Here is a 20089-nt window from a genome sequence, read left to right as displayed (position 1 = left end):
CGAAGGATCACTAGGAGATGTCAGCCTCTACAAAACTCTTCCTGGCATAGGTTTTTGCCAGTTGGATAAAAGTAGGCCAGACACCAAGGAAGCTTTTTTCTTTCAATTTAAATATATGTTAATATTTGAACATGTTCATTTTGAATAAGTCTAACGGATTTGGATGGCATACTGCTAAGGGAGGAAAAGAGAGAGAAGCAAGTATTTAAAAATAATCAATCAACATTGGTAGTTAGTAAAATTCTGTTGGGAAGATGGTGAGAGGGAAGGACAAGAGAGAATGTTTATCATTTAATATTATCCTTTCTCCAGCCGTCACTGTGTTTCAAAACAGAATGAAATTTTATATTTTTTTATATATATATAAATTTTAAACATGAGCAAGTTAGTATGTATATACTATATATATATATATACACTAGTATATTAGTATTATATAGATATAATTATATATAAAAATTTTAAACATGAGCAAGTTAGTATCTCCTGGTGTTCATAACTGAGCTAAGCCAGAGAGGGGATCAGCCAAGCGAGTGTTGCTCTTAACGTGACATAGTGCACATATATGTATACACACACATAAATATACACACACCCCAAAAGGCTTCTCAGGCTTGTTCTTGTTATCTCTGTGCTCCTACCTTTTTTTAAGGAAAAAAAAAGTCACTTGGATAATGTCCTATTTCTAAGGAAACTCATAATACAAATGGGAAATTTGGAGAATGATTATAAAAACTGTTGTGTGCTGGTGTCTACAGGTATATATACTCTCCCAGGAAAATAAGTCATATTCTATAAACTGGAAATTTACTTATATGGATCTGCATCAGCATGTACAGATCTAGAATAAATAATTGTTCTCACTTTCATCAGAAAATGATTTGTTAGGTGGAAAAAACTTTTTAGTGCTGCTTACTAACATTTTAATAATTAAAAATATTTATCAATTCAATGTACCCTAGATATCTAAGTATTTGCAGACCTTCACTTACATATTAGTAACACACATTTTCTTGCCTCATTTAATTTTGAGAAAAGCATTAAGTTATAACAAATGCAGTGTCTGATCTAAAGTTCAGAATATTTGAACATTTCATGATAACCAGCTGATAAACAGGGATTAGTCTCTCTCAAAACATAGATACTGTTCATCTCAATATTTGATATGTGTTATTTGCTTTTTGAACTGCATGTTCCATCACTGTAGTGCTCTTGTTCTTTGATTAGATGATCTAAGCTTTATAAGCAGGTGGCTACTCTGATTAATTTGCTTTGGCTTTGCTTTTCTCTAAGGGATAGTGGAAATACTTTAGTCGGTGCAAATGACAGGCTACGAGAGGGTGGAAATCAGGCCTACAGAATGATAAGAAATTTAAGCCTTTTCTTATGCCCAAGAGCAAGCACTCCATATAGTTTAGTAGACGGAGCAACAGGTTAAAAACTAGCCTTTTTCTTAGGGTGTGTGTGGGGAATAAATACATTTTGCTTTCACTGTTTTAACGCTGAATTCAAGCTTCTCTTTTTGAGACTCCCAGTGAAAATGAATCTGTACAATTGTAAACCAAGCTCTAATCCTGCAAAGATGTATTTATATGCTTAGCTGTACCCTACTTGAGTAGCACCATTTTCATCAATAGGATTCATCAAGGGGCTACTTAGAGACATTAACACTAATTAAACACAAGCATAAAACTCTTTGCAGGATTGAGACCTAAATGACTTCAATTTCCACTAGAAATTATTTTCATTTCATAACTAAAGCAAATTTTTGCTACTGGCTTGGAATCTGATCTCCACTTAAACATACGAAGATAAAAACTCCATCAGTGCAAGTGTTTTCAAAAAGCCAGTAGCAACAGTAAAAATATTTGGATTTGAATTTCTAGCTAAGATTTGGTTTCTGACTTGTTGTTTTTACTAATGTTGTTCACCATTCCTCATTACTGTTATGACTCCACTATTAGCTGTATATGAGGTTTGACTACTGTTTGTCTTGGTTTTGTGTCTTATGGTGTGCTAGGAACCTGTCCAAAATGACAACACTTGTGGGTGCTACTAAGGTACCTCCTGGATGTGACACCTTGCATAGCAATGTGTAGCATCCCCAGTTCGTTTCCCCAAGATCCTGCAAGAAATTGGATCCATGACCCCCCCCTTCCCTAGCAGGTTTAGGCCATACTAGCATGCTTCAGAGAGCCCACCTGATCCAGCAGCTCCTAACCACCAGCGTAGTCCTTCTCGAGGCACCCTTCCAGCACTGATGAGAGAGGATAAAACGGCTCGAGGAAGGCCACTACATTGCATAGAGTGATTGAACCCCAGCGGGAACCCAGACAAAACTTGTATGCTGCAAGCTCCTAATAAAATTAACATCTCTACGGTGAGGCAGTGTACACTATTTAAGGGAGCAAAGTTGGGGTTTGCTCTCCATGATGTACATTATATTTTGTTTACCATGGGCAGTCCCAGAGCCTGTTCTGGAAAGTTACCAGTTTTAGGCCATGACCTTGAAAAAGCCAAGAAAAAGAAATAAAAAGAGACAATACTACAGACACGCTGCTCTATTCCCATGGAGTCTCCCTCAAAGCAAAATATAAAAATCTGTATGAGGATGTTCCTGAGTATAGGCACTGTGCCTTTTCTGAGGTCAAATTCATGCTCCTCACAAGTTTGAAAAGTGAATATTGGACTCATGATCAGTCTTCTGTGGTTTAAAATCCAAGAATCACTTAGTGAGCTATTTCCCCAGGACTGTCAACCACAGCAGAGAAACACATCTTTGGACTTGAGCAATTACACTACTCACAACATTAATGTGGTTTGGGGGGGGCGGAAAGAACTAGTACTCCCCTTACTAAAAAAGTCCTGTGGGGTTCGATAGCAATAGCCAAAAACCTTATGAGATTATAAGGTATTTCAGATCATTAGCGTAAACAACTTTATTTTTAATATTTTTTCTCAAAATACACGCACTGCAAACTTCTAGTGGGCCTTTTCCAAGGACTTTTCTAAAATGACACTGCCAAGCCAAGGCCAAAAACTTAATATATCTACTTAGACTGAATATAAAAATACTACTGTTTATGTTGACAGCACAGCTAGGAAGTCTAACCATGCCCGGAGCTGCTGGTGCCCCAGAGAGCTGGCAGCCCCGAACGAGGTCGGGAGCCCAATGCGACGGCGCAGCTCCAGCAGCGAGCGGAAGAGGCTCGAGCCCTGCCGCCTGTGCAGCCGGGCTCTGCGCAGAGACAGCGAGCAGGGGAGCGCGGGCTATTTGTGCACCCTCATTCAAATAGCATTTGTACTATTACAGTACTATTTTGAGTTCTGAGTATTTGAATACTCTGCTGTATACATAATCCAGGAATACAGCAGGAAGTACAACATGAACCAAAATATCCCTTCAAAGAGGTTTCTTTAGCCTCTTTTCTGAGGCTGGATTTAGATGATCAGACGACTCCCCTGCCATGCCCTTCCACAGCACGCCCGGTTACCTCTGCATTGCTACCAGCTCTGGGCTCTAAAGTCTTCCAGCAGGCCTCAAAATATGAGATTTGCTTAAAAATACTTTTTTTTTTTTTTTAATCAAAAGTAATTGAGAGAGCGGGAGCGTTTGCTTGCTCTTTGTTATGAATGTGCTTCATATATTTTTTTAAATTTTCTCTACATGGGGAGTCCATGAGGAATAATAAATTTTTATATTTTAAAAACTAAGAGAGCTGAAAATTTTGTGCCGCAAGGGTTTTAAGGAATACAAGGGTGTCGCTGTTGTTACAGAAGATGACAACTTCATCTTTTTCCAAGGAACGCCTGAAAAGAAGGAAGGGTCCAGCAGGAACATTTGAGCTAGAGTCAGGAAGGGACAGAGAAAGACCCAACCCAGACACGACGGGCACCTAAGGCATGATCGCAAGGTAAGTTTCTGCAGGAATAACCAATACAGCACAGCACCCATTTCCCCTTCTCCGTACTTACCAATCTCTATCCCTATATCAGCGAGGCCTAGTGTTCGAGTGTGCAACCTTGCTGCGGCATTTAACCATAGCGCCTGATTTGCATTTCCAAAAAGGAAACTGGTCTCCGCAAATTTACGCAGCAGCCAGACACTCCAAATAGCATTCTTATAGTAACATGCAGTAGCGTATTTCGGGCCAGCTAAACTTACTCAGCTTTCCTCTTTATGTTTACAGCATGCTTCAAATAGTTTTCCAAGAGCCCAGAAAGTAAGCAGCAGGCGTGGTTTGTTTATTGAAAATTCACCCTTTTAAGTCTTAGAGTTAATGGACATATTTTATGCTGTTAATACTCCATGTGCAATATATACATTAATAGAAAAAAATTACCAATATTAAGTCACAAGAGGTGTAAAAATAAAATATATTCACTGATAAAATAAAAGCAAACATAAAAGGCTATTCAATCCATTTTGTTTTCTTCTGTTAATTCTAGGCTACTTCGTTGCTTCTATAAAAGACGAAAAAAATGCCTCCAAAACTTGCTTAAAAGATATGCACAGAGCCACGCAAAACTCCCCGTCCCGCTCACGGCCCGCACGGCACATCTTTGCCTTGGTAGCTCACGGCACCTCGCTAACGTTCTCCCTCTTGAGCGGGCTGCAGACCGGTTGCAGCACTATTTCAACGGCTAGCGGAAAACCAGCAAACAAACCAAAAATACCAGCCTACGAGCACACGCAGGTGCCTACCTTCGCCTTGGGATGAAGGCCTTGCGGATCCGGACCTGTCACCACGCCGCTCACTCCCGGACCCACAGCTGCTCGCGTATCACAGTACGCGTTTCGGCGGCGGGACGTCTGGTGGCAACATATGATACCGTAAGGGAGTAACGTCAGCCTCGACTTTCGCTAGCATCCAAGGACCTCGCGTTCAAGCTGAACATAGTAACGCTAATGCCTTAGTGCAACGGAGCAAAACTGTTTTAAAATCTATTTGTACGCGCAGAAAATAAACATAAAATGACAATGACACCGAGAAATGGAAAGCCTTACCAAAGAGAGCTTCCAAGTTATGGCCAAGTTTTCACAAAACGTCCTTGTATTGCATACAGACTAGCCATTAAGTTTGTACCTTAAGGAGCTGTACTGTTTTAATTCACGTTAGAGTCTGCTACCTTCGCGCACCCAGGACAGTGTTTTGGGGAACCAAGATCTAACAAAAACCAGAAGATATGTGCTTATCACACACTGCTAAAATTCTGGTTTGATTTTGTTAAATTTCTAAAATCTTAGGGGAGTTTTCCAATCTTTGACTTTCAACAATTTTTAACAGCATTACAAATCCATCTACAGTTATATAAAATAGTATATATAGCTACTCCGATTAGTGGACATGCCACACTTGACCATGCAATGGCTTCAATATAAAATAACCTTTTCAAAAGCAACAATCATATTTTCACTTTTTTATACCAAAATAACTGTTCCTTATTCACAATATAATCATGACGATTGTCAAGCCAAAAATCTAGAAGAGCAACAGGAAGATATTTGTAAAGTAAGTTATTTTTGGAAGATAAATTTTACTTAGAGAAGGAGAAAAAAGTCTAAACGAAGTAAACAATTTAGTTCTTAATCATCAGCATAGGGGCACTTTGCATAGACATTTTCTGTCATAGGTCACTACATTCATTGGATTTGAATTGGTTATAGGGTTTTAGATTGAATTTCCCCAATGAAAATAATAAATGGCAAAAAGTACTGATAGAGCCTATGAAGCAAAATACAGCCAGCTGAAGCAAAAATTCGCATTATGCTGAAGCTACTCCTTTACCCATCCTATAGGTCAAGATTCAGTTTGCATATGTACAGCTAGCTGTAGTAATGCATAAGTTTTATTAAGGATTTCAACTGATAGAAATTCCACAAGCTAAATCGTTTCCTACAAGAAAACAAACTAGAGGATCTTTGTCCATTAGGTCAAAGTTTTCTTTTTTTTTTTTAATCACCCTCCACATAGTTTTGACACCAGATAATACAGTGTAGTGCACCAACACACTACAACAAATTTTCTCTGCTTTAAATATCACTCTCATTCATACTGTGATTTAATTTAAAGAATCATTCAAAGATTAATCTAAATAAATAACAAGCTAGCTTTCAGGCAAACAAATGAATTTGCATTGTTTTATATTCATCATAAATATTTCACTTAATTACTGAGGTACTATGTTCAGAAATACAAAACAACATTATAAATTTATTAGCACTGTCCCTGCTGATTTTACAGAAGTTCTGTGGAACGTAAAAGCCAAAAGTAGAAACAGGCTCAAGAGCATAACCAAAAGAACACACACTAGGTACAAATGCTAAACAGGATTGACACACTATGTTTTGCTCTGTATATTTTCCATAACTAAAGCTTTCTGTCCCAAATTAGGTGTTATCCTATTTATTCTCAAAATCAAGGTCAACTACATCCTTTGCCTTCTGCTGATTTTCAAAACCTAAACATCTGAATCAGGCTAATTCAGTATTATCCTGAAAATTATCACAGGCATTATTTTTCCCCTCATTGTAAAATTCTTAAAATGTAAAAGGATTTAACAACATTTTTCGAAGTTTTAGCAAGGTCAACTATGTGGGGAAAAAAGAAAAGAAAAGAAAAGAAGTGCTACCAAAACATAAAAGCTACAGTATGTAGTATTTATCATCAAAATTATTTAAGTTCTTTTAACGGCTCTAAAGGCTATGAAAAATATTTTTAAAATGTAAATATGTGGGTCTTTTAGAAGAAGTTATTCTTCTTTGTAAACCACAGTATCACTGGTCATTTATAATTTTCAGAAAATCTTAATCCCACAGGAAATATATACCAGTTCATCTTATTTTTAACCTAGCACTGCATTTAACATGAAATGCAGTTTTTATTATTAGTAAAAACTCTATTTTTATTTACTTATAATAAATTAAGATTAAATCTGAAACAGTATAAGCAAACTGATTTATAAACAGGTTTTTTTTGTTGTTTCTTTTTTTACATTTGAAACAACTTCAGATGTAAATTAAATTGTGGATATCACATTTCCCTAGGGATTAAGTACTCTTACTGTTCAAATGTCATTAATTACCTTTAATGCTGTTATGAACTATTTGGAGATTATCATTATTAAACTGTTAGAATATTTCTTAATTCTTCAGCAGAAAGCCACAGAGTAACTAGAGCCTATCCTCCCCCTCCGCCCCCTTGTTGAAATAACAATAGCCTAGAGGAATTGTGTCAAAAAAAAGAAAAAGTCGAGAGAAACAACGACAAAAATATTGTGTTTGACTAAACAAGACGCACAGAGAACAGTCTGGGTTTAAATCATATTCTGTTTTGAACACGCTGCATCCAGGTGTGATGCAGCCCCATTCAAGCAGCTCGGTTTCTCCGAGGAGTCGGCACCGATCGCTCCAACGCAAGTGTCTTGTCTTCGACGCGCCTGTTTTGGCAACCCCGGAGAAGGGCTAAGAGCCCTCCCCGAAACGAGGGCGTCACTCGTACACAGCTACGGGGGACAAGGAGGCATAGAGACCACGCGTGCACATGCATGCCCACGCGTGCACATGCCCACGCAGCCGCGCTCGGGGCTGGGCTACAGCTATTAGCCAAGCGCACACCCAGCGCACAGCAGTCTCCTTTTCCCAAACTGCACACTCAGCTCATAGGGAACTCTTCCAGGCTGAGGACTAGGGAGTCAGGTGTTATGAACTGTGGCTGAATTTTCAAGCGGGAAATACAGATTCAAAAAAAATAAAACTAAAGAAACTCAAGCAGTTGTGTGTGGCCCAGACCTGTGGCCAAGGAGCGAACGGTAAAGCCCTCACTGCTTTCAGAAAACGCGATTTTAGGGCCTTTCTCACCGCTTCAAAAAATATTTACTAAAATGCCCTGGATTTAGTATCAATATATTTGATACTTAAAAACTTAACCTGCATACATGTTTTGCCCTTTCCCCATCTTATTTTTGCAATATATTAAACCAATAAGAATTTTATCACACTTATTTAAAATATGCCTCTTGACTTTTCCTCTGAATAACCACTGAGCTAGGAGGTGAGTTTGTTCCATTATGGAGGTCAGGTGCTACTATTATAAGTCAAATGTTCATCTCCTCTTCCAAGATGAATCATAATGCTTAGATTCATATTTTGAAGCATATATTTTGCATTTTTGTTACTATTATTCAACATGTGTTTTTCACTTAAATATATGCCATCATTTTTACAAATATATATTTAAAAGCTCATGTAATAAATTTTGCTACTGGTAAATTTGTTCAAAACTATTCTCAAATAACAGAAAGTTTGAATACAGTTGAGCTGAAACACGTTAATGTGTTAATGACTACCTGAAAAGATGCGAGTGGACAAATCTTCAGTGTTCAGGCAGTTCTGGTACTGAAAAAGCAACTTATAAGCTTTAAGGCAGCCTTAACACACTCTCTACCTATTGCTTACATGTTAGCTAAGCTACTCACCGATTCCCTGATTGCAATTTTATTGAGCAAAGGAATAAGGGTGCTTCTCCAAAGAAACCAACTCCTGAACCAGCAGCAGATCTCCGCTGGCCTATTTTGTTGGCCTGCCCTTCTAGCTCACCTTACCTCTTCTCCGGAGGAGTTCCCAACCTACACCACAGCCTGGAGCCCCACAGGGCCTATTCGGTGTTTCGGTGGGACAGAAGAGCTGCAAGGTGAAATGGCCATCATGAGTCACCTCCAAAGGAGGACAAGAAGAGTTATACTCTGGGACCATCTGTCTTAATGGAGAGGGAGGGAGACACTGAAAAAGGGAGAGCCAAAAAGCTGCACTGGGTTCGGAGTGGTGGGAGAAGAGTCCCAGAATGGCCATTGCTAATGGCCACAGCTGGAAAAACCCAACGAGACAGTGCGCTCCGAAAGAGAAGATGGGAAGGAGCTTTTCTCCGTCCCTTTTGCAGATCAGATCAGCATGTTGCAATTGCCTCACAGAACATGGCTCGCTCTCAGCGCTCCGCTGAAAGGTAACGCAGTGCTTGGGATCTGTTACGAGTTACTTCAGTATGGAATGTCTGGCTTTTTATGGTTATTTTAATTGGTGACAGTACTTGCCGCTTAACATACTCAATCTGGCAGTGATGTTCTCTCATGTCTTGTTCCATGACATCCTGAGTCCTCATCCTGTCTCACGGCTGTTTTCTCGGTCTTCTCAGAAGTTGCTGCCCTGTTGCTAGCCTTTTGCAGGCATTACATGCCCTGTTCCGTGCAATACCAATCCAGGGGCTAAAGTGGCACACTGTGGTGCAAATGCTGCTTATGCTGCCTCTCCAGAGGCCATGAAAAGTCAGTAAATGCAAAAAGCTTTAAAACAAGACTATATTCATAAGGCTTTTTACTATTTTATTCAAACCCAAGATTATAGCAGCTCAGTCTGTTCCTTTGTGTATGAAATTGGTATTGTATCAGTCAAAGAGTATAGCTGCTGGACATCTAAGTCTGACAAGAGAGACTAAGTTATATACCTTGAAACTATACTTCCTTCAAGTATCTCAGAGAATTTTACTACCATTAGCTATCTTTAATTCGCAATACTTTCAGGAGAAGGTAATTTTCATTCTAATTTTATAAGTGAGACAAGGAGACTTAAGTGTTTTGCCAAAGGATAAACAGAACAACAGCTGTAACAAAAGCAACATCTCTTGCCCAGTGACTTAAGCACAACTCTTCCCAGTCTGCCACACAACTGAAGTCTAAGTACGCTGCGCCTATGGCACGCAAGACAGAGCCTCTACATGATTCTTGTCATTTTTCCCTCATTCATCTAGAGGACCAGCAGCCAAGCTCACCAGTGCTTACCAGAAGACTTGTCTTCCCCCTCTCCACACTTTGGATGGAAGGATAGTTGTGGGTTAGTGAAGAAAAGAGCAACTTCTCTCACTTAAACTTAGTAAAGAAGGTGGTCAGCAGAGCAGACCCTGGAGCGCAGGCAGTGTGCAGGTAGGCACCGTAGCCAAGTGGCTTACAGGCTTAGGAACATACACTTCACATTAAAGCTAGTCTTATACCCACTTCACTGATGACCAGTTTTAAGATTTATCAGCACCCAATACTGATAGCTAAAAAAACAGCTAGACAGCTGCCTTTCTCCAGGCTCTGCACAGCAAAATGCTAGTTCTTCCACTACTCCCACATTAGGCCACCTCCTTGGGCCACGCTCCCATCTCTTTCCCGCAAGCAGTACTGTTATTCAGCTGTCCCAGCACGCTACGTAGAAAAAAACTTGTGTTTCTCTTTCCCAGAGTAGAGTTTAAACAAGCCAAGAAAAATTGGAAGCCAAGAGACGCTACCTGTGGGGGAGATAATATGCCGTCAATCATCTGACTAGTCTGGTATCCTGGGGCCAGTTGTTGGAAAATTAGTGGGATCCTAGAGCTGGGAGCCACTGCCTCTCCCAGATGTGTCCTTCAAGATACTGGGGCTCACAGCCCTCAGCCCTGCTTCACGCTACTCAAACCAGTCTGCGTGCTACGCTTTGCAGGAGTATTTTAGGTCGCTAACCTCCAGCGTCAGTCATGGAGAAAGGGCTTTCCTTTCATCCCCGCAGGCAGTCTTTTGAAAAAAGGCCAAGGAATAATTGCAGGACACGGGTGACTCACTGTTTCTTTCAGTGGAAAGAACCTCTGCTGTCCAGTGCTCCCCTTCTCCCACCTGGCACCACCGCCGAAACCACCACACCGACGAGCGAGGAGGTTACGCAAGGCTGCCGGGTTCAGCGTATTAACTTACAGAAGACAGGAACAGTGGGAAAGTACTGCCAGCTAGACTGCATCAAGCTTCGCTGTCCCGTTAAAAAATAGGTCAAGCTTTTCCAAGGTGACCGTCAGTTTTGGATGTCCAACTTCAGATGTGTTCAGAAAAAAAACTGATTTTTTGGAAAAACCACTAATTGCCTGTCTTGGGGGTGGGGGGGGAGGGAACAAAGCAAATAGGCAGCTGCATCTTTCAGGTGCTTGCAGTTAAACACCCCAGAAAAAGTGAATTACCTCGTCTCATAAACCACTGAAAAAATCCCAACCGCCCTGTGCGAGAAACAACCGAGGAAAGCCCATGGGCAAATAACGAGTCACAAGAACACGGCTCTCAGGACGCATGTGTGCTTCTACCGAGGCAGGGAGAACAATTGAATTATGAGGAGCTCTTAAGCAAGTAAAGTAAACATCTTTTGGCAATTTAGCGCTGCACTTTGAAGCCGGGCTATGTCATACAAATGGTGAAATAGCACGGACACCCTTCTGCTGGCTAGTTTGTTTAATATGGTGAGTAGGGAGTTTTCTGAACGCAGCACTCTTATGAGCTCACTAGCTGGAGGAGGGAAAGTGTGGAAGAAGCAGGAGATGGATGTTTAAGCAGGCTACAGCAGCTCAGAGACTATTTGAAGCCGCTGCCTCGCCGAGCGAGCTGGAAGGGTCTGCTGTGGGAATCCTGCGGCACGTCGCAGGCTGCCATCGCCAGCGACTGCCACCGCAGGAGCTCGCGCGGAGGGGAGAGAGGGAGCGAGAGGTATGGGGTGAGGGGATGAGGAGAGGCACATGAGCGGGGTTAATTGCTATAAATATCAGGAATCAAATCAATATGTCAAGATGTGTGTTCCACTTTTCACATGTATGCAGCGCGTAAATGAGAAACGGAGAGAGAGGGAGGAAGAGCTAGGAAGAAAAAGGAGAGACTACTAAAGAAATAAGCCCCCCTGTACAGACAGCCTGACGCCAGATGGCTTCTTCTAATAAATATTCAACCTTAACTCAGTTCCCATGTAACTTTGTTGTAAAGCTGCCAGCACACCCACACAGATCTGGGCCAGCAAAATGATTACAGTAGTACAAACAAAATAGTGCAATAGAGGAAACAGGCAGACAGGGTCCTGTATACAGAAAGACAGAGCTGTAAAGATGTGAGTTGATGAACCTTTAGATTTAATACCGAGAAACTTAAAATAATGACTTGGGCAGAGGGGAGAAAAACCTTTAGGAAAAGAAAAGCAGACTTATTTTTTCCTCACTGTTGCTTTTATTGTTGGAAATACACAGCACATCCTTCTATAAAGACAGCAAATGGGGCACTATAAATCAGCTGCTATTCTGCATATTTTCTGTATTCAGCTGCAATTCGGATACCTTGACTGAAGCCACAGTCCAGCTTAAACTTCCCCTGTCTGTTGTGCTCTTATGGGGCACAAGTTAAAAAGGAAGATTTTTTTTGCATGACATTTGCTATGTTAATTGGGAAGAGAGAGGAGATTTGGTATTTTTCTTAAAAAAACTCTGGCTCAGTGCTCAAAAACATGCAATTCAGTTGTGAGAGTGCTTTTTGCCCCAAGCTCTTTAATTTAAAAATTGGATTATGAGATCTGAGTATCAGAACACACCATGCTGGCAACTCCAAAACTATTTAAATAGGACACCCTGACCAAATTCACAATCTAGTGCTAATATTAAGAGAAAAAGCAATGAGAAAGGACATGCTTTTCAGACATGCATCTACTGATAATTTGAAACAAGAAAAAAAAATCCAGTTACAAAATTAAAAAATCCTAAGAATTCATACCACTAATTGCTCAAATCTCTTTCATGACGAATTCCTCACATTTAGAACCTGGAAAAATGTGGGTAGCCTGCTCAAAACTTCTACCTGCAGTTAAGCTGGTTATTTAACAACTCTTTACGTGCCAGCAGTGGGTCAGGTAGCTAAGATTATGCATTCACTTGGATTGAAAGAGTGTCAACAATGAGGCAAGGCTTTTCCTTTTTGAGAATCCAGCCTTTTGCTGCTATAAGCTAACTCATGGTGCTCCTAGAAGGTAATTATTTTGGGTAATACAGAAGAATATAAATAAAAGTAATAGGACAGAATTAAACATTAAAAAAAAAAAAAAGTAGGCTGAACGTCATAAAATATTTCCTGGTTGTGAGAGTTTCCTTCTGCAAAGCAGATCGACAAGGAGATGTAGTAGGCTGTAGAGTCAGGCTTTCACCACTTCCCTCGGGAGACTGTCACTGTGGAGGTTTTAAAAACAAAGCTGAACTCAGCACTAGTAAATATGCTGCAGGGAATAACCCTGCATTGGGCAAGAAATGGACAAGATCAATTAACAATCTCTTCCAAGTCTAATTTCTATTATTTTTGACTGCTGAAAAGAAAACTTTGCCAGAGAAAAGCCAAAACCTTATTTTTCCCTTTTCTTTTAAAAACAAAACAGACTATATCACATTGCAAGCTCACATCTGAATTTCTGTTCATTACGACTGCTAAGTCTCCTCCACCCGTTTTGCTCTGCTTGCCCTCTATTCCCACTATGATTGAGAAGTACTGGAAAGAATTTCCTGGAAAAAAAAAAATCTGAATCTCCCATTTCTGATCTTCCTAGGCCCCCTTTATAATATTCATCTATTCTGAGCAGTGTTTGACACTTCCTTCCCACCCACCCCCATTATAAATCAGCTGTGAATTGCCTCCTTGTGCTCCAACTTCTGCAGCCTTAAGGTACATATTACAATTCTATTATTATCCAAAGCATGATAGCATCAAAGAAGGCAAACAGTCGGATGATCCTGTGCAGGCATCTCGGTAAGTTCCATGCCTTAAGAAATACACACCTTTTGTTTACGGCTAGCGAGATGAAAGCAATGGGATCTATCTGGACACAAATCTGTCAGCTTTTGGGAAAACACCACTGCTGAAGAACCTAACAATGCGTCTCCTCAGTGCTGCTTACCACGAGCACATCAGACAAGTCCTTCACTGACTATGCTGGCTTGAAGTTCAAGATTTCTATCCTTACCTTAATAAACCGGGCCTACAATGCTGAAAAACCCCCATATAAAACTTAGGGGTTCAGGGTCACCACTCAGACTCCTCCAGCACTAAGTAGCAGAGCTTGGCTGTGCATGCAGATTTGGACCTAGACTAGGGCTAACTTCAGAACCAATTTAAATCTCTCCATGCGCCTTTTGTTACAAGATGCTGCCTGTACTTAAGCAAGCGAGAATGAAACACACGGGTTTCTTCCCTGTGGAGAGGCAGAAAGATCAGCCATGGCTAACAAATATTTCTCTGTGGGCTTGGGTGCCACAAAGTGGTGAATGTACAGTCATCACAGAATCCCGTTGGATCAACACGCAGATTTTGATTAAAAATAGTGCTAAGTTTCTATATCTATTATTTGGTTCAAGAGATGAAAGAGGAAAAGGGAAACAGGGAGAGGAAGAGTAGGGAGAAGTTAAATAGCAAAGAGAGGCTGGGAGAAAGAAAAAGGATGAGCCAGCAAGCTCTGCCTGCCTGCTCTCCACATCCTGCCCTGTGTCCTCTTCACCCCCGCTCCCATCCCTCTCTCCAGATGGGACATGGCAGTAGCGGCAGGACCTCTCTGGTAGGCAGGGCTGGAGGCAAGCTGCGCTTCCCTTTCTCCTTGGCTAAGCAGCAGGATAAATCAAAGCTGTTGCATACAGGCAGTTTGCAAGGAAGGAGGTGATCTGGGGGCCCTGGGAGCAAAAAGGAAAGAGCAAGGAGCTTTGCTATGCTTGAAGGATCCCAGGTTGTAGGACCAAGTAAGAGAAAGAGGAGATCGCAGAATCCCAAGAACCAGCTTTGACTGTACCTGAAAGTTGGGGGGTAAATTCCCCCGTGAAGGTCTTGCCCATGTCCCTTCCCCTCCTGCTGTGTCAGGGAGGTCAGTTTGGCCCACAACCTCCCGCTCACTATCAAAAGTTCAGCGGTATCACAGCATTTGATGAAAGCACAACACTAGCTGAAAGCACAAAAAGCAGCAGCGTTACTACCCCAACAAGGTGCTGGCTAGCATCAACTTCTTCGTTTCCTTAAGCAACCCGAGATTAGAAGTTTGCTACTGGGGCAGCTTCTGGGGACATGCCTACCCAAGCGAGCGCCACGCAGCAGTACACACCGGCACGCTCAGCCCTCCGCATCAAGTGGCGCGATTTTGTTGGGAAAGCGTGTGGCCAGGTAATTTACGTTTGCACAGTGCAGCTCCCATCACATCAGCAATGAGTTTCTTCAGAGCAGAGTATTTAATTGGAATAACAGCAAATCTCAGGATAAGAGTCAAAGGAGGAAAAAAAAAAGTCAAAGATGACAAAATTGTTCTTATTTAACTTTTTTTTTTTTATTTTATAAAATTGTGTTATCTTAGAAATGCTAACAGTGTTTTTGGACATGAGACCAAGCAGAACACAGTGTTGATGCTCTCAGCCATTAGTTTATAAATTGAATAAGATAGATGTGTTCATTCATATGAACTAATGTAGTTTTTCTTATGAAGGTTTCATATTATACAAATCCATTAGCATATTTACAAATTAATCTTCCGTTAGGAAGAAAAAAGATCAAAGATTTACAGAAGGAAGTGCTTTATTACTTTTAAACTGCCTTTTTTCTTTTTTTCTTTTTTTTTTGAAAAAGAAAAAGAAATGAAGGGAAATTATGTTGAACCATAAATGTTTCTTTATGACTACTGTACAGCAGCTTTGTGGGAGATTTAAATTTACTAAGGGGCAAGGGGGACTTTAAGCCATCTATATGAGTTCAGTATTAAAAATATATATACATGACAGGTGCCCATATACGTTCATGCAGTACAAAATATTCCATAAGTGAGCTCATTTATCTGAGTCATTTAGAAAGAGCTTCTGCACAAGGGGAGATATTTAGTATGAATTATAGTCAGTTTACCTTTCATAAAGTTTTTTCATCATTTCACAAACCTCCTTTGGTGCTACTGAAAATATCTGTAGTTATCAAGTGTTATATTCAACCTTGCTATTCCCTATTCCCAGGAAAGCCCTATTGGTGAAGTGACTCCATGTTCTTTTCAAGATATGCAATGTATAAAGCCCTGCATGCATGATTATTCCTTCATTGTAAACTCCAGATAAAACAAAATCAGGCTAAGAAATCCTTTATCTAAGCAAATAGCTTCAATAATAAAGAATATTTCAGGTAAAAATCAGTAGGTTCATCCTCATAATTTAAATTCTACTCTGTTGTGAAAAATCCCCTCTTAAGATTTTCAGAACGACTTTGTACTTTTGCTGAAAATACAGAGTAGTAGAGCAGCAAGGAAATGAAATGAGATGCAAACTTTTAATGATTTATTAATAACCACTTTCTAAGACATTTCTAACTACTAAAGAGAAATCAGAACACTAAATACATTAAGATCTTCAGAGGAAAAAAAGAAATCTACTGGAAAGTTATAAAAATAACAGAATATTTCCAAGGTGGTGGTGGTGGGGGAAACACGACAATTTAAATGCATTTTAGGTAGAGCTGGTCCTGCCTTCAGACTTGAGACTGAACTACATGGCTTCGTAAAGCCCTCCCAGAAATCAGGTTTGTACTTCTGTGCCAAAATGTCATTTTTGCATTTTGCGAAAGATCTTTTGCAATGTGTACTGTATTTCTTAAGACTTTAGGATGCGTACCAAAAGAAAACTTTGCGGATTTTACAACGGCTAAGGTTAAAGCCCCATTCATCAACAGAATGATTCTCATTTTCTTGTGATTATTGTACCTTTTCAAGTATAACTTATTCTAATTCTTTAAGCTTCTTGAAAAGTTTTGTTTAAAAGGACCAGGACCTACATAACCCCCATCTATCATCCTGCTACTCTTCACTACATGTCTGACAACGAATAGTCTTTTCACAGCAGAACAGCTGTGGTTTTAGTGCACTGGAAGACAAGGACATGAAGAGGCCATATAAGCAGAGCTTAGTTCTAATATAATACAGGGTTTCACAGCATCTCATACCAAGACCAAAAGAGGAACCTGGTTAACACCCCACTGAGAGGATAGATTTTAATGGTTGTTCAAAAAGCCATACATTCACTCTTTACCACTTTCACCTGTGAGGTGGGAAACCACCTCAGCTAGTGCTGCAGCCCACACTAGAAACCACACTGGATCTTTTTCCTCCCCGGCCCTCATCTTCCTAAAAGTCTGCCCCCATCCATCTGTGCTCTACCTACACAAGTACACCGGTCTAAACAAGTTTTGAATGAGAAGATATTCTTCCTTGACTCTAGAGTTGAATTTTAGTGTAAAGCACCTCCACATTCTCCTGCTTCTCTTCAAGTGTGATCTCCTTGAGAAACCAAACAACTTCATCCCTGTGCTCATTTCCTCTACTTTCCTGAAAGTATCAAAGGGAAACTCTAGGGAAGCTTTCTTCTCTAAAAGTCAGAGGGGGAGTTCAGTGTCACTTTTCATTATCCTGCGAATGTTACATTTGGCCAGAGTGGTCACAATCAGCAGACCATAACCCTTCAATATCTCAGTCTATCCATTTGGGAAATAGGTAAAAGATAACACTAACTCTTATAAAAATATTCCTATAGCATCAGTCACCATTGTACCTAAACTTCAGAGCTGTGAGGACTGATAAATGTTTCTAAAGTGCTCTGAAATCCTGGAAAGGCATGACATGTTATTACAATAGTCTTAATGCTTTATAGTTCTACAGAGTATTTTATTCCAAGATCTTAAGACTTTTGCAATTAACCAAGCCTAACAACTGTGACACTCCTATGACATATTTGTAAATACACAATTATATTCAGGGTAAGGCTTAGCCCCTCCTATCTTAGTTTGAGATACCTAAGTCAGATACAATAATCTGTCATTCGTGAGATCAGTTAGACCTTCTGAAGTCTATGAAACTTCTTTGTCAAAAATGTTATTGAGGAACCTATTCAGAAGTTTAATGCTAATTAGCCCAGGGTGGGAGAGTTTCATATTACTTGAAACTTGGCTCAGAAAAGGAGGACAGAAAAGAAAAAAGGCATATTCTAAAGCCAACAGAAGGGGATGACCGAAGTTCAGCTATAAAATAATATCAACAAAAAAACCCAGGGTCAATATTCTCCTCCCAAACCAAGAAGCTTTTAAGGTACTTTTTCATCTTATGCTTTGTAGGCATTCTGCTCTCTGGTCATCACCATCTTGTTACAGATACTGGCTACTCTGAAGAAGTGAAAAGAAGTTTTGTACAAGTTTTTTCAGGTGAAAAAGTATGCCATCCATGAGAGAGAATTACACATCATTAAACTGGAGCGTGTGCATGCTGTACGAGCCTCTCCAATTCAATACAGAGAATTAAAAAGTCAAGGGTATGAGATGTTAAATATGAATGATGAATGTGAGAAATAAAGTAAGTAGAAGACATTGGTCTTCTACTAATCTATGTGTTTCATTACATGAGGCAGCCGTGCCACTGGCACCTTTTGCTTTGTATCAAAAAACAGTCTAAAATCAGACAAAAAACTCAGTTTATTTTTAAGGAAAATCATATCAAATTTTGGTGAGATTAAGAAATAAAATATTTTCCAGTTTGGATTCCATTCTGATAATCTAAAAGATAATAGCCTACAATACTTTATGAATGAGGAATTAAAAAGAATCACACAGTCCATTTCTTCATAATAGGCTTCTAAAAGAACAGCTAATATTAAAAAAAAAAGATTATAGAAAAAAGAGAAATGTCAGAAGTGACACATCATCTCACATTTCGGCATGAGTCTTCCCTCCTCCTTGCAATATGAAGGATAAACAACATGAGCCACAAAGGCTTTTGTATGCATCATAAAACATACTGCATGGGAAACCGCTTCTTCAGCTCTCCAAAGAAAATGGTTTCTTTCATCTCTGATCAAATACCAGAGATGATATTATTTATTTACACATGAAGGACTGGGAATCAAATTCACCTCTTCATTTTGTACAAACCAGTGGTACTTGCACTGGATTGAAGAACACAGCTGCACAGTGGGGTAGGATTCAGCTGCCCTCACTAAGATACCTAACTCTTATAGATATGTGCTCCAGAGAGTTAATGGAGAGGAAGAGGCCCCTCTCTAACATGGTTCTGCAGAAGGTTCCCAACACAGGTGAAGATGAACTGCATGCGAGTAAGGCCTCCTTTTTCTCTTTACCCACAGAAGCGGAAGAAGGTTGCTGTCTGAATCTGGGATGTCTCACTTTCAGATATCTAATATCAACCAAAAGTCTATTAGTTTTCTGAAAGCAGGCAATGGTAGAGCAAGCAACTATACCCTACCGGACCATCTCAGAAAAATCAGAATCAGGAACAGCAAGCTACCATCTATAAACACCAAGAAATAAAAAAAAGTCAGATGGCTGGATTTGTTAAGATACTGAGGTAAAAAGTGAAGGAATGCTGGGGGCTATTGGAAAGAGAAGAAACAGAGCAGTAAGAGGGGAAAATGTGTTTGCATGTCTCTTTTGAGATTATAAGGTGCCAAGACAATTTGGTACACAGACGTTCAAATATCAATATATTCTGATCCATTTTCTATTACTTGCATCTTCTGGGCACATAATGAAAACAGCAACTGTTTGGTGACCTGTAGAAATGTCTGGTCCAGCTGAGTGAATTTTGAAACTCCCTTATTTAAGCACAACTTTTTTTGATTGTTGATAAAATGAAATTATGATTTTTAAGGTTAGAGAGACATGAACTACGTGTGTGTGTGCGCACATATATGGTATATTTTGGCTGTACATTTTGTATATTGACAGGAGACTCTGTGATCACAGAACATATGAAAATGAGAGCAAATGCTACAGGACTCCTTCGCAGGGACTCCCATAAATCACTTGATATGGTCTGGCTTTGCGCAGACACTTTGAAAGGGCAGAATATTAGAATTAATTCCCCAAACTTCAGACATTGCACCTTTATATAGTCACTATGTCAGTTCATGAATTTGAAATGTTTTTGACATTTTGCATACGCTTTGTTGTGGGGACTGGGTGAGTGGAACTGAAAGTTCTCACAGGCTTCTTTCGCAGAACAGCCATTGTGGGAAAATCACAATCATCAGTCAGCACTGTCCACCACATTTATAATCAGGTTGCTAGAATAATTCAGGTGGCAGAGAGGTCCCTGAGAATTTCAATCTGAATTAATCTTTTTGAAATAAGATTTCTTTCCTCCAGTGCCACAAACTAAAATGATGCAAGTGCAAAATCTCTATAGTAAATTAACGATAAAAGAATAAAACAGTTAAACGAATAT

This window comes from Apteryx rowi, unplaced genomic scaffold, assembly GCF_003343035.1.
Source record: "Apteryx rowi isolate R43461 unplaced genomic scaffold, aptRow1 scaffold_8, whole genome shotgun sequence".
Classification (NCBI taxonomy): Eukaryota; Metazoa; Chordata; class Aves; order Apterygiformes; family Apterygidae; genus Apteryx; species Apteryx rowi.
Note: the sequence above shows the minus strand (reverse complement) of the source record.